This window comes from Amblyomma maculatum, unplaced genomic scaffold, assembly GCF_055883805.1.
Source record: "Amblyomma maculatum isolate TAMU_Amacu unplaced genomic scaffold, ASM5588380v1 scaffold_123, whole genome shotgun sequence".
Lineage (NCBI taxonomy): Eukaryota > Metazoa > Arthropoda > Arachnida > Ixodida > Ixodidae > Amblyomma > Amblyomma maculatum.
Window position 1 is genome coordinate 20,566 of NW_028146847.1, and position 8,983 is coordinate 29,548.

The 8,983-nt window shown below is 44.7% G+C and overlaps 1 long non-coding RNA gene across 1 annotated transcript; it reads right to left on the reverse strand.

The window, feature by feature from the left end:
- Positions 1-4,669: 4,669 nt before the first annotated feature.
- Positions 4,670-7,803, reverse strand: LOC146170632 (uncharacterized). Its single transcript, XR_014703159.1, has 3 exons — positions 7,653-7,803; positions 5,275-5,400; positions 4,670-4,791 (listed from the first exon to the last, which is right to left on the reverse strand). It is a non-coding gene; the product is annotated as an uncharacterized LOC146170632 (long non-coding RNA).
- Between the last annotated feature and the right edge of the window lie 1,180 nt (positions 7,804-8,983).

Sequence of the window (8,983 nt, forward strand, 5' to 3'; positions counted from 1 at the left end):
CCACGGACGTCCGACGGGCAACCGGAGGCGGACATTCGGACGTTTCCCGGAACATGCTTGCAGGGCCCGCTATTAGTGTAAAAACTTGCCAATAACATTCGTGTAAAGCTCAGCAAGCATGTGCCATGGAAATTTCAGTCACATACTAGTGCTCAATGCCTTTGTCGTGAGAGTAAAGCAGACAATAGAATATGCAACAGGTTCAAGTTTCCTGTTGTCTGCTTTACTTTCACACACAAAGCACTGAAGAGAAGTGTGCAATTAAAACTTCCATCAAAGAGGCACATATGCTAGCTGAGCTTTACACAAATGCACCATTCCTGAAAACATGCTAAGTGCATAGGCATACGAGCATGCGAGGTTGTAAAGCATTTTTTTTTTGCTTTATTGCAAAAACTGCATGCATAAATAGTCTACACTAAAAAAAATATCGATGTTAAGGAATCGCATGGTAAAATGCAGGCCAACTGGAGTATTAAGAATCTACTTGAATAATTTTTTTTAATTATCCTTGGCCGTGACAGCTCTTCCCTTGGGGAGGTGGTGAAGGAAAAGGTATTTATTGAAACCTAATATTTCGGAATTAGCGAGGAGATGAGCGAGTTCTCTGTGGGCGGCCTCCGCAGGCCGGGATTCCAGGAGCAGTTACTATCCTGTGCATTTGCTCGATCAGCTGTTGCTGGTCTTTCAGGCCTAAGATGGAAAGAGCAGGCTGGGCTCCTCCTGCAATAGAAGGGAAAATGAAATTCAAGTTATCTGTGCTGAACTTTGATTACACATCTCCAAGGGCAACTGCCAGTTTCTCTCAATTGCTTTTTCCAGATGGCACTGTACGCATGCATCTCCATTCAGAACTGTCACATACTATATAGAAAGGTCATATAACTGCAGCAAAACCCATGCAGAACAACAAAAGATACAAACATAGTTTGACCAGAACCTGGCATTCAGTATTTTAATGTTTTTATGTCGTCTTTTTGAACATGCCACTCTGACCAAACATGGCATGTTATGCTTGCTGCTATGCGCCCTCAGCAATGCCCAAGACATGGAGTGCACATGCAGAGAAACTAAGCATAAAGGATGCTGTATATGAACATAAAGCACAGCCAGAGCATTGCAGTATTACACAGGTACGCATTGGCGGCAGAAACCTGCATTTTGAGCGGTTTAACAGGTAGATTTCTAAAGTCATTGTTCCTGCTCTGAAAAGAAGTGATCAATAATAACATCATTTAAAATTGTTACCTTTTTATTCTGTAAACTGCACATTTCGCTGGTTTCCATGTACACTCTACCGAAGACATTCCCTGGGCGTGTCGGGGGTATATCGACATCAACATCTAGGCTACAAGCGTCTAGAAAGCGTCTCCTTAGAGCAGCTGCGACGAAGTAACTTATCTGATAACATGCAAGCTGCTGCAGCAGAATAAAGATAGACATTTGACATGTGTCTAAAGCCCAATGTGGAAGCATAGCCCGCCGCAGTGATTGCGCAGTGTTCATGCTTCTACAAGAGTTAAAAGTAAAGTTATTTGTTTACCTACAGCGCTATATGTGACATTACAATAGCAAGGCTTATAGTTACACAAAACACAAAAAGCTGACAACCACAAGCTCTTGATGTATTACCGGCAGCATGCAGCATGGATGTTAGTTACTGAAATATGGTTGCATAATTCTGGCAACCAGCTGTGCAGGTATGTCATGGATTTCTCAACTACGCACAACAAATTATAAAACAAATAATAGTATTTATAAATGCAGCCAGCTGTTCACAAGATACATTGTAGCTTTTTTATGGGGAAGGTAGTGGGCACCAAAGAAACTGCCCTTGTAAAGGCGCCTAATCTGCCCCTATGTAATATCGGGGACAAGTGTGTGGACTACATAAACTGAAATCAAAACACATAAGTTTCACATCGACCAGGAAACTCGGACCAAATATGTCGATGTGAAAGTTGAACATTAGTTCTTTCAAGTGTGCAAGAGAAATAAGGTCACAATTTGTTTACATCGCGATTCTAGTCCAAAATCTAGACATACTGTCCAGACACTTTCGCCCCCACAGTATAAGCCACCACTTGGGTAAGAGATTAGTAAAAGATGTGCATAAAAGACATTAGTGCTGTTAGACAGCCATAGCTATAAATATGGTATTGACATTGGAGTACTGCCTTAAGGCGGGGCCTAGGGCATTACAAAAGCAAGAGTTAGTGTCCGCTGGTCCTCATTTGAACGAACAAAAAGAGGGGGAAGAAATCTACCTCAACTACATGTTTTGAGTGACACCAAGCCACAGTTAGCATTAAAGATATCACACAGTTTTGTGGAAGATTTGGGAGCGCTTTGCTGCTTTTTTACAGGATTGGACAAAAGAGCTCACCATCTTCAGAAAGGCACGTTATATAGCAATGAAAATAGTGAATTTACTGCATCTGGCCACAAAAACTTGCACACGGAGAGGAAGATGAACTGAAAATTTTATACATGAATGTACGTATTTACAACAGGTGAAACAATGACCATGATCTATGCCGAAGATGTAAGAGATCAAAATCTAGCTCAGAACGAGTTCTCCAGGCCGCGGGGCCGTTTCATTAACTTCGGGACTCCGCCCACATTTCTCATCCCCAATGACAACGAACTCACACATGACTGGCTAACAAACATTTTGGCATATCTTTCCACTTTCGTAAGTTCTTCACCCTCTCCCTAATAGAAGCAATGCAAAAGGGACAACAAATTCGTTTCACAACAAACGGAATTTAGAGAATGGACCTCGAAATGATTGGCTCACTAGGTCACATGCCAAACTCTCTCCCCTAGGAAAAAAAAATAAGAAAAAAATTAGAACCCATCAAAACGGTGTCCCACGTGCGCAACCATTGTTGCCCAAAGCTTGCATCCTTGGCGGCTCCTTTTAGAGGGCAATTATTGGCGTCCGAGTCAGCACCATTGCGGACCACATCAGAAGAGCCAACCCACATCCTCCCGCTCCGCATCATACAGTCCCTGTTACACACTTGCCCTTTTCCAATGCCGCCATCTCCCACCATTGTTGACATCCAGGGTTGGAATCCTCAACGAGACCCCACTCAGCGCGCCTGCACTGAATAATCGTCACTTTTATGGGCTCCCCAACAAGGAGGAGGGCCTTACACACTTCAAGCTGACAGTGTTTTTTCTTTGAACGATAAGCAGTTCTTCCAAAAGAGGTGCTCGTTTCAAAGCTGTGCTGCCTCCGGGTGACGGGTCCAGTCAGCGTACTAAGGACCCCTTAGTTGTATACTGTTCGTAAAGCTCCTTAAATAAAAATGAGCCCCCTACATGACACAGCAACGAGAACAAACTGCCTGTCCCCGCGTCTTCGAGTGCGACAGCAAAGTCCTCGGAAGAGGGGACTTCTTTCCCTCTCTGCCTACGTTTCCGTTAAGCACTGTAGCTGCCTCTCTGTGCGCATCTCTCTGCCTCCTGTCCGAGGGCAAGTGAGAGACGGCCGCAGCTGGGCATTGAACAGGTGACCCAAAAAGAGCAGACTAATAATGGTGCCTAGCATACCCACCAATCCCTTACAGAAATCATTAAAGAAATGAAAGCAACACATCAGATAACGCTACAATGTTTCTAAGTGGAAAGTCGACAACTCCAAGTCATATAAATATATGTACATCTCCGCACATTAACTAGACAGAAACAGTGCAGAGTAAACTAATAATTCAGTGTCTAGCAACACTATTAAAAGAAGATAAAGGCCACGGGGGGCTGCGATTATTAGTACCGTTTTGCCTTTAAACTACAATAACATACTTGTTGCAAGCTTAAAATCAAAGATTCACACCTGTCCCACCCACAAAAATGGAACACACATCTGACTCAAGTCTGCGGAGAAAGAGCGAGCTAGACTATTGCAGACGCACCCTTGGTTATTTTTCTGGCATTTCTGAGGGTGAAGAATCTGACTTGTCAGTAGCATGCATATGAATAAGAATCCTATGACAGTAAATGCATCAGATTTTCTGGAGTGGCTTTTCTTTGCTGACCACATGAGGTGAGCTATAATTTATCCAACTTGGCCTAGGTTTATTCTATGAATAACAAAGCTATAGCAGGTACACAGTCATCCACTCAGGCTGAACATGCGAGTGCGTGGCATGCACTTTTTGAGATGCCACTGCATCCATCGCAGCTGCACCGTAGCGAAGAGGCAGACAGCGTGAAGTACCAGCCTCTAGTCCCTCTACCACCACTGGGGTCCCAAACTAGGGCCCCCTTATTTTTGTCAGGACAGGCCCCCTCAGGGTCAGCTAGTGAGTAATCTCCTGTATTTGTATCTGATGGCAATGTTTTCCACCACCACCCACAATACGCAGCTGCGCATCATAGCAGATGTGCAGCAACAGCTCCTGGTCCTTCTATGCATAAGCCACTTTGCCTTGATGCATGCCTGCGCACCATAGTAAAGAGGCAGACGACATGACGCAGCAGCTCATGGTACCTTTACACATGAGCCCCCCCCCCCCCCCCCATTGTACTTCGATATGCACCATAGCAAATATACAGACTATGCCACACAGCAGCTCGTGGTCCCTCTATGCATAAGCCATTTTGCTTCAATACGCACCTGCGTACCTGAGCGAAGAGGCAGACGTGAAGCTGCAGCTCCTGTGCCCTCCATGCACAAGCCACTTAGCATCAATGCACGGCTGTGCACTGTAGTAAAGAGTAGAAGGACGTTAAGCAGCAGCTCCTGGTCCCTCTACACATCAGCCATTTTGCCTCGATGAGCATCTGCACACCGTAACAAACAGCCCGATGTGACAAAGAAGCTCCTGGTTTCTCTACACATAAACCACTTTGCCTCAATGCACGTCTGCACACCGGAGCAAAGAGGCAGATGACGTGAAGCTGGAGCGGCTGGTCCCTCTACGCACAAGCCACTTAGCCTTGATGCATGGCTGTGACGGATGCATTGCTATTTTGCAAACTGCATGCCACACATTCCCATTCAAGCTAAGAGTGGACGACTGTGTAAACGTAAAATACTGGTTATTTACATCAATGGACAATGACAAAAAGTAACATGGTGGACAATGTAAAAAGAATTTGCTGCATAAAGTTTGTTGAAACCAGCTCTACATCCTACATGTAAACAAGCTAAAACCTTAATGTCGAAGGGATGTCCTGTGTGTTTAAAATCATCACGCTCAAACAACTTCAACACTGACAATCATGATTCAATATTAATAATATAGATAATGATACAATACTCACTTTTAGCCATACCAAAGAAATGAGAATGCAAAGGGATGTTGCAGTTTTTCCCCCGTGGATGGCAGTTTTCCATGTTCAAAGTGCTGCTTCCTGTTGGCCTACGAAATCGGCTACAGCAAATGGCATCTGAAAAATTTTTGGAAGCCTCATGCTAGTCTTGAACGAGAAAAGCATTGCCATACAGAATCGGAACACAAATACTTTTACAACACACTAAAAGCACTAACTGCGGTGCTGTTTTTAGGATGACTAGGTAGAGGTTTTGCTGTAGCAAGCCAAATGTTAGCCTTCAATAAGGAAAGCATTCCCATACAGAAACAGAACACAAAATCTTTTACGACACATTAAAAGCATCAATTGCACAAATGCTTGTAAGATGACCAGGTACAGGTTTCTGCTATAGCCCACATCATGTGACCAGCGGTAATCAGAAGCCTTGTATGTGAGCATGATGCCCTAGATTCGATTTATGGCTATCACTGTATTAACAAGCATGGATTTAAAGCTACTTTAATATGATAATTATCCCTGTCACACGGCCGACTCGGAACTACCTTGAACTTCCTTGGACTAAAGGAGCGCAAGGGAGTCGCAGGGAGTTTCGCCTTAAAGGAGTTGTCTCCGTGTCACACGGCTTGCAACGAGCTTCTCAGAGCAGCCAACAGGGGGCCATTAGGCGCTGTTTATTTTGCACAAAGATATAAAAAATAATGTCTAAAACAAACTGAAATACCTGTACTTTTGAGTCAAGTTGTCAATTTTGGCTTGAACCTGCTTCCGCGTCCTAACTATTCCGTTTGCACAGAGCGCGTGAACGATTGCGTCATACACTTTGGCATTGTGCTTTTCGCCCCTGAGTCCAAATTGTCTTCCCATAGCCGTATCAGTTCCCACGTCTCCGCTTCATTCCAAGTCGTTCTTGGCTGGAGCTTTTCGCTACTGAAGGCTGCGAGGGTGGTACATGTGCGTCGTCCATCGAAGTGCTGCACGGCTACACGTGAGATGCTCGAGCGCGCCAGACCAAAACCGAAACAACGCGTCAAGCACGGAGGAAGAGAAGTGATGCAGGCGCCGTCAAGCGCCTAGTTGGAGAGTATGGTGCAGTCGCGACAATTAAACGCAACTAAACGAGTTAGAATACAATTTTATGCAATAGAAACTAATATATTTAGGAGTAAAAATTACATTGTTGAAGAAATATGTTATTTAATGACTCGGAAGCAAAGCACATTGGAAACGAGAGTACTCCCTTCGCCCATCAATGGAGATCGTCGATCTCCTTTGCTTCAGAACTCCATTTAACTTCCTTCCATAATGGACTGCCGTGTGACACGGCACGTATCTCCCTCGAGGTAATGGCTACCTTGGTTGAAGGGAGTTGAAAGGAGTTCAGCCGTGTCCGTGTGACAGAGGTAGAACATGGTAAGAGCTTTCAGTGCGAGACATAAGCTCAGTATCATGCACTATAAGGTGCTGCATGGCTCTAGTGTAGCTTTAGCATTATCTCGCTGTCAATAATGCAGTGAAGTTCTGAGGAGCCTTTGAATATCTGTAAGGACAAAGCAACAACAATTTTGTTTTCATCTCACTTTTGCTCAACTCGTGCTCTTTTTTTTTTTTGAGCCCGCGGCTTGCATGGCCTCCCAGTATGCCTGTTTTGCATAAAAGAAGGCGTTGCAGGCACTAGAGCTCACAGCCCAACTGTATCGCGGCGGCGGTATGTCAAATTCGTGCCAGAACAGCGCAGAACAACGGGTCAAGAAAAAGACAAGTGCTGACTTTTTTTCTTTTTTTTTTCTCCCCCTTGTCCGGTTGTTCTGCGCGGTTCGGTCCCACGTGCATAACCAACATGCGCAAGGTGCTGTCCTGGTTTGTCAAAGCTGAAGGAGAGTACTAAACCTTTAGTTATTTAGTAGCTACAGCCGTTCCTTCTAGAAACTGTAGTTGCCGTAAAGCTCGAGAGAGAAAGATCAGCGGCTGTCCATTAAAAAAAAAAAAAAGTCGCGACGTTTTCACAAGTGTAGGCATGTCGCACGATAGGCTCGAGGAGTGCAAAAGTTTTCTCGTATAGTTTTTACAACTCAGCACGTTGCGCATGGTTAACAAATTAACTCCTTTAAAGCTCGGGCAGGCACTCCTTTATCAGAGACAGAGAAGTTGCGCGGCTTACTGGCGCAGCATCCAGTAATGCCGAGAAAGATGGCCCTCAGACTTCAGGCTGCACTTTAGTTAGTCGGCGCGGAGCCATCCTGTCAGTCTCGCCTAAAACACTCGACCGTTCGGCTGCTGTACAGAGCTGTTTCCTTACCCAAAAGCGCAGCACCATCGGTGCATCGAGAAGTTCCACTAAAGAAACCAAAGTTCGGTGAAATACTTACTTTGGAATCGGCGGGTGAACAAAGTGTGCCAGCCGCACCAAGCCACAGCAAAAACAATGCTAGCAGTGCATTACAGCCGTAAGTATTTGTAACTGCGCAGAAAATGCAGAACACGGAAACGTGAAGCCATCTTCCATGACTAAACTTCAACTTGTCAGGTGGATTGGATTGGCTCATTTCAGATTTTTGTAAGGATAGGTTCGGTTTCGTTCTTTTTGAGCTTGCTGCTTGCTGCGTCTCTTCAGCTACTGATTAAAATTTCACCGAAGCATCATGATAGAAAAATGTTTAATGGTCATTTAACTTTTAAACAAAAATTTTCGATGGAAGAATTCAACGATGAAACATGCAGAAAATAAAAAAAACTGTTTAATGGAAACGCTTTCTATCGCATCGATTCGCTCTGGCATCATATAATGCAGACTTGACGGTATTACTGATTTATACGCAGTTCAGACGAGCACGACGACTACAAACTATTTCATAGCTGTGTAAAAGCAAATCCAGTGGCGGACGTACGGCGGCTGTCCGCTGGGCGAACGGATTCGACCATCCGCTTTCGTACGTACGCTGGAATTCCGGCGGACGTCCGAAATCGGCCGCCGAGTTGCGGCCGAGTTCGGTTGTCCGTCGGACGTCAGTGGCCGTCTGGGTAAGTGTGCCCAGCTGTTGACATAGCCACTGGCAACACAAATACATGGGAGGTATTACACTGGAGTCCTCAATTGATTTTTCAGACCTGAGAAACGGTTAGGTAATCGAACCAAATAGACTTCAGAAAATTTAACGTGATTTATACGGCCTAAGAAAAAAATTGCTAATATTGTTCTCTGCCATACTCTGTGTATACCCGAAAGGCATGCTTGTGTTACATACCGACTTCAGGCCATAAACTATGTTATGAAAGAACAAGCAGTCCTTTGATAACCACGCCACAATGTTTGCCACTAATTCGCGCGTTCCATGAATAGAACTTCAGCAAACGCACTGCATAAGCCAAGGGGAGCCTTTATGCACGGGAAACGATTACCCAACCTTGCCCAGTGGACAGAAAAAGGGAACATGCGGGACGAGACTTTTGGGATATAAGCTCACCTCACTGTACTGCTTCTTATTCTGATGGCAAAGCGTTAAAAGACATTTCCAGCATCATATTAACGGCACAGTTATATTTGTAGGCATAGCCATCGCTCTACACAACCTTCAAAAGATTAATGTGCACCCTTTCAAGCGGCAACAATGAGGCGCAAAAATGGCTGTCTAACGAAGGTAATCTGTTGGTGCATTGAATCCAGAGTGACACGTTCCTCGGCACTGAAAAGACTGCCTGA